General features: G+C 51.0%; 1 long non-coding RNA gene across 1 annotated transcript; it reads right to left on the bottom strand.

Annotated features, from left to right (window-relative positions):
• Positions 1–3,213: 3,213 nt before the first annotated feature.
• LOC141042423 (uncharacterized) lies at positions 3,214–6,509 on the bottom strand. The gene is made up of 4 exons (XR_012205140.1): positions 6,031–6,509; positions 3,657–5,760; positions 3,510–3,581; positions 3,214–3,426 (listed from the first exon to the last, which is right to left on the bottom strand). It is a non-coding gene; the product is annotated as an uncharacterized lncRNA (long non-coding RNA).
• Between the last annotated feature and the right edge of the window lie 278 nt (positions 6,510–6,787).

Below are 6,787 nucleotides of genomic sequence, written 5' to 3'. Positions count from 1 at the left end.
CGGTGCATCCGACGCGGGCAAGCCCTCGAGAGCAGAAACCTTGGGCTTCGTGTCAACAGGAGTAGCAACAGGGTGGCAGTTGAGCATGCCGGCACGCTCAAGTAGATCGTGTGCATACTTCTGCTGATGAAGGAAGAAGCCGTCGCGTCGCCGAACAACCTCAATGCCAAGGAAATAATGTAGAGCACCCAGGTCCTTGATGGCAAACTCATCACGCATCCGGAGAGTAATCTGCTGAAGAAGGGCTGCGGAGGAGGCCGTCAGGATGATGTCGTCGACGTAGAGGAGCAAATATGCAGTCGTATCGCCGCGGTGATAGACAAACAATGAGGCATCCGAGTGAATAACGCTGAAGCCTAGTGTCCGAAGGAACCCAGCGATACACTGGTACCAGGCGCAAGGTGCTTGCTTGAGCCTGTAGAGAGACCAGGACAGCAAACACACATGCCCAGGAAGAGATGCGTCGACGAAACCGGTTGGCTGCTCACAGTAAACCTGCTCCTCAAGATGGCCATGAAGGAAGGCGTTGGAGACATCCATCTGATGAACCGGCCAACCTCGGGAAACCGCCGGCTGGAGAACAGTGTGGATCGTGCCCGGTTTGACAACCGGTGCAAACGTCTTAGTGAAATCGATGCCAGCGCGCTGCCGAGAACCACAGACCACCCAACGAGCCTTGTAGCGCTCAAGTGTACCATCCGAGCAGCTCTTATGGCGAAAGAGCCCCTTGCCGCTGATGACATTGGCGCGAGAAGACCGAGAAACCAGTGTCCAGGTACGGTTCCGCTGTAGAGCGTTGAACTCTTCCTGCATCGCAGCAAGCCAGTGAGGATCACGAAGGGATGCTCTGGCGGACGCAAGTATCTGCGACGGATAGGCAGTGGAGACGGCAAGGAGATACTCGTCGTTGGAGTACCGCAGACTCGGGCGGTGAACGCCGCCTCAAGCCCGAGTGAGGGGGTGAGACGACAACTCCGGGATGAGGTCCGAGGAGGCGGCCGGCGAGGCGGCCGGTGAGGCGGCCACCGAAGCAGCCGGGGAGCGCGCGTCGCCCGAGGCATCCGCAGCGCCCAAGGCAGTGGAGGCTGGCGAGGCGCCCGAGGCAGTGGGCCAGCTGGGGCGCCTGAGGCGGCAGGAGATGGCGCCGGCGGCAAAGCCGGCGGAGACGGTGATGGCGGCGTGGGGCGTGAGGAGCAGCTCGTCCCACGGCGCGAGGACCACCAAAGCCCGGAGGCGGTCCGAGAGCCGAGTGGGGCCGTCCACCTGACGGGGTTACCGAAGGGTCGTCGGTGGCAGGCAGTGACGGGGCGACGAGAGGTACCTGTTGCTGAAACGGAAACACCTTCTCATCAAAGTAAACATGTCGGGAGGTGAATACACGATGTGAGATAGGGTCGTAGCAGCGGTAGCCTTTGGTGTTAGGTGGATAGCCGAAAAAGATGCAGGCGACAGAGCGGGGTGCAAGCTTATGAGGCGCGGTGGCCGCGATGCTAGGGTAGCAGAGACAGCCGAAGATGTGAAGCACATCATAAGAGGATGGTGCACCGAAGAGGAGGTGATGAGGTGCAAAGTTCCCGCGAGTGCGACAGGGGTGGATGTTAATGAGGAATGATGCGGTGGCGAGAGCGTTAGGCCAAAAGCACGGAGGCACATTGGCATGAAAAAGAAGGGTCCGAACGCAGTCGTTAAGAGTGCGAAGGACACGCTCAGCGCGACCGTTCTGTTGCAAAGTGTACGGGCATGTGAGACGAAAAGTCATGCCATGTGTGGTGAGGAGAATGCGAACAGCTAAGTTGTCGAACTCCTTCCCGTTATCTGTCTGAAACGCGAGAATGGGACGACCAAACTGCGTGAAAACATAGGAGTAGAAAGCGGCGAGAGTGGAGATGACATCCGACTTACGACGCAATGGGAAGGTCCACACATAGTGCGAAAAATCATCAAGTATAACAAGATAATAAAGATAGCCCATATTACTTGCGACAGGAGAGGTCCAAACATCACTATGAATTAACTCAAACGGGTATGATGCAACATGAGAAGATGCCCTAAAGGGAAGACGAGCATCTTTGCCGAGGCGACATGCATGACACGAGTGATCCTCGGTCTTATTACACGTGAAAGGAAAACTCCGAAGTATATGACAAAGGGTGGCGGGGTTGGGATGACCCAAGCGAGCGTGCCAAAGATCCACTCCGGTGGCGAGAGCGACAGGGGCGGCGGAGGTGGTGGAGGCGGTGGAGTGGACTGGAGTACCATCCGGGTATGAGTGTCCTTAACAGAAAAACCACACTCGTCAAACTCAACGGTAACAGGATTTTGACGTGCAAAAGAACGAACAGAGACCAGATTTTTAATAAGATCAGGAGAAACTAAGATGTTAGATAATGAAAATGGAGTAGAAGTAGATGGAAAAGATGCATGTCCTGTGTGAGTAATGGGAAGGGAGGAACCGTCACCGACGGTAATGCGAGCGGAAGTGTGGATGGGATAGGAGGTGTGGAGGTTACCGGGATGAGCCGCCATGTGCGCAGTAGCTCCAGTGTCCATATACCAGTCACCGCCACTGATGTAGGTGGACGGTGAGGGAGCCGAGTGTAGGGCCACCAAGAGAGCCGGGTCCCACGACGCCGGTGGGAGGGCGGGCTGCTCGGGCGGGGCCATCAGGGGCAGCAGCGGTAGCCCACCTGGCTGTGGCGGCAGGCCGAAGGAAAGGGGCCCTAGGGCGCCGCATAGGGCTGTGGCGCGGCATAGAACGCCTGGTGAGACGGAGGGCATGCGTCGAGGATACCCGGGGCAGGGACGCGGGGAACCGACATGGAGCAGGCGTGCACAACGCCAGTCCAAGGGTTCTGGCCGGCATACAAAGGGGCCGGCTGGTACTACTGCTTATATCTGGCCATGGGCCGGGCCGGGCCGGGCTTCGGCCCAGGCCCCATCAAGCCCTAGGTCTGTTTCCCAGGCCCAAGCCCTCCCAGGCCCACGAAAATACTACGTTCCCCAGGCCCAGGCCCTCCCAACACAGAAAGCCCGAAAGCCCTAAGCCCTCCCAAAGGCCCTCGATGTTGTAACATCAAAACAGCACATCAAATAGCACCAAAATAGCAAATAGTATCTTATAAAGTGTTAAAGACAACAACAACACCAAAATAGCAGCACATCAGCACCAAAAGTGCATAAAGAGCAGCACAGCAGCACCAAAACAGCAGCACATCAGCACCAAAATAGCACTAAAGAGCATTGTTTTCACATCAAATAGTATCAAACATTCCAGTTTCGAGGTTTAGAAACACAAGTGCATAAATGTATTATTACATGCCAGATGGCCAATTCATAGAACCAAAAATAAGGACCAGTAGCTGCTGGTTACCATCTCGACATGCCTTCTCCGAATCTTCTACTCATCTCAGTGCTCTAGCAAGAACTCTACAAAATGCAATAAACATCAGGTTAGCTAAAGTACATGTTGAACTTGACAAGTTGACATGAACAAAGAATATGGATGTTACATTCATCATCGGAAGAAGAATTTTCATCATCTAGCTCAACCACTTCTGCCTTTCTCTTATTACCTACAACAACTACAACAACATGTTAGCTATAAACTCTAAAGTACATAGCATGAAGAAATAAACAAAGTAAGTTAAACTATATACCATCTTTCTTCTCCAATTTGCAGCGATACCAATCTTGCAAACACATCAAGGCCTCAACCGTCTTTGGTTTAAGTGAGGCTCGGCTCGGGGTTATAACCTTCTTACTCAAGCTGAAAGCAGATTCTGATGCAACACTTGACACGGGAACAGCAAGGATATCACGTGCCAATCTTGCTAACTGCGGATACCTAGCTGCAGACTTGCTCCAGTAATCCAAGATATCAATGTTCTCATTCAACCTCTTGGTAGGTTCAGCCAAGTACAATTCCAATTCAGATTTCTCTTCAACTGTGCTCGTGCTTTCCACATACTGATCATAGTCAGAAAAGGCACCAAGTCCACAAGTGCTTGACATACTAGTTTTGGGTAAGTTGTCATGAACAGGTACAACACTACCATATTCATTAAATAAAGAAGTCAAGGTATTTCTAACACCAGCAAGACGACGATTGGCATCATTCTCTTCATACAGCTTGGAGTAGGAATAAGCCAAGAACTTGAACTTAATACGGGGATCAAGAACAACAGCACAAGATAGAAATACGCTATAGTCAGACCAATATTTCATGAACTTTTCTCTCATAGCAAACAGCATTGGACCCATGTAGCTATTTATACCAGCGGTAGCCTCAATAATAGCAGTATGGACTAGATAAACATTCATGAAGTACAAGTTGGTTGTTGGATATTTTGTTCCTGAGAAAACAGTAGTTACCTTGAAGAAAACCTCCAAAAACTGATACATATGAGATACCTCGGACCATTCTTCCTCACTTGGCCAAAAATGCACCTTGAAGATGCTATCCCTCTCAGAATACCACTGCAACACTTTTTTAAAGTACAAACAGGAGCCAAGCATAGTATATGTTGAATTCCAACGAATGGGCATGTCAGGTTTCAACTTCTTTGATTCTTCTAAGTTGAAAGTAGTTGTAGCAGTGCTATAAAACTTGTGCAGCCTATTACTTGAAGCCTTTAGATACATTATACCATCTCTAAGTTTGGCCACAACACCATCAATCAATGTCAAACCAGATTGAACTACCAAATTCAGTATGTGTGCACAACAACGAATTTGAAAGAATTTACCGGACAAAGGTAAAGCACCTTCAGACAAGTGGGTTCGCAAGCAAACAATCATTCTATCATTATAGGCTACATTATCAAGAGTGATGCACATTACTTTCTTCTCAATCCTCCATTCACGAAAAGCTAGATGGACCTCATCGGCAATAGATGCTCCATCATATGGTGGATCAATTTTTTTGAACCAGACAATTCTTTTGTTTAGTTTCCAATCAGCATCTATATAATGACAGGTAATGCAAATATAGCTATGCTTGGTGACTTCAGATTTCCAATTGTCAGATGTGAAACTTACTCTACCAGGGGCAGCAACAATAATTTCAAGCAATTCTTTTTCTGGGAAAGAAACATTTCCATTATCTCTCTTTTTATTGTGTGCCGACCAATACTCTTGAATGCTGGACAACAAGCATTCATCATTGTTCTAAAACCATCTTCTTCAACTGTTGTAAATGGATGAGAACCGGACACAAGATAAATAGAGACTCCATGTCTGGCTACTTGAGCATCATATTTAACATTTCTCAATGCATTTGTTCCATCATCATTTGTTTCAGATTTCAAGAAAAAATTATTCATTGTTGATTGATTAGTCTTATGCAGCGATTCGGTGTGCCTAAGGAGATGAGATGTACCGTGTCCAGATTTAGCTGACAGCTCAGCGGAGCAATGGTTGCACTTAGCTACAATAAAGGCATCACCATCTTTGGATATCTTGGTGAAGTCCAACCATACTTTTGACTTCCGTCTGCTACTGCTAGAGGAGGCAGTGCGCTGCTGTTGTGCTTTGGCTGTAGGCTGCTGCTGTGCTTCGGCTGTAGGCTGCTGCTGTGGTGCCGATTGTCCACTTCCTGAACGTGCACTAGATGCTGGCCTCTTCCCCCTTTTACTTGCAACTTTCTGCCGTACACGAGGAGGATTTGGAGGTACAATAAACAGCTCCATCTCACCCTCATGCCCTTCTAATTCTTCAGGATGATAATCTGGTTCATCACCCTCATGCCCCTCCATGCTAAATCTATATCAACAGCAAGAAATATATAGGTCAACAGCAAGAAATATATATGTCAACAGTAGCAAGAAATCTATATCAACACACACTTATAGCCACTGTTTCATCAATCATCTACACACACTTGTATTCATGTACAGCAGCGAGTTCATCTACAGTTCTACACACACTTATATTCATGTACAACAGCAACAAATCTGCATCAAATCCATCATGTTGACATGTATGTACACCTGCTAATCGGTTAAGAACGGAAAAAAATCCGCATCAAATTACCTTAAGAGCAGAGGTGCGGCGGCGCTCGGACGACAGCTGAGCTAGTTGATGCGGTGGATGTCAACCAGGGGATGCAGAGCTCGTTGCTGCGGTGGATGTCTTGGATGCGGCACCATTGGGGAGGAGAGGCAGCCGGGCGGCAGCGCGGTTGAGGAGGAGAGGCAGTCGGGCGGCGTCGCGGTTGGGGAGGAGAGGAAGCTTGCCGGCGTCGCGGTTGGGGAGGAGAGGGGCCTGCCGGCGGCGGTGCGGTTGGGGAGGAGAGGCAGCCTGCCGCCGCCGGTGCGGGACGGGGACGCGGCACTGCAGGGCGGCTAGGGTAGGTCGCCGCCGCCAGCACGGGATACAGACAGAGGAGGGGGACTGGGGGAGGGACGCGCGGTGTGCGAGACTGCGAGTGGATAAGTTAGGGTTCGATGCATGGAGGAGTGGAGGTGGACTGGTGGACTGCTGGGCTGCTGGCTGCTGTTGTTGGAAGGGCCGGATGGGCCTAATTTTGGTCTAATATTGAAGCCCAGGCCCGGCCCCAATAACTGCTAGGGCTTACTTTTCAGGCCCAGGCCCGGCCCACTGATCAAGCCCGGCCCTCCCAGGCCCCGTTTTTTAGGGCCGGGCCGGGCCGGGCCGGCCGGGCCGGGCCGAAGATGGCCAGATATACTACTGGTGCTGCTAGGGGCAGGTCGCTCCTCCCTGAGCACCCACACCCTGCTGCTGCTTGCGGCCTCCACGGCGGCCGCCGCGACGGCCCCCATTAGCGGTC

This window comes from Aegilops tauschii, chromosome 3 (genome assembly GCF_002575655.3).
Source record: "Aegilops tauschii subsp. strangulata cultivar AL8/78 chromosome 3, Aet v6.0, whole genome shotgun sequence".
Lineage (NCBI taxonomy): Eukaryota > Viridiplantae > Streptophyta > Magnoliopsida > Poales > Poaceae > Aegilops > Aegilops tauschii.
This window is presented reverse-complemented; position numbering and strand designations above follow the sequence as displayed.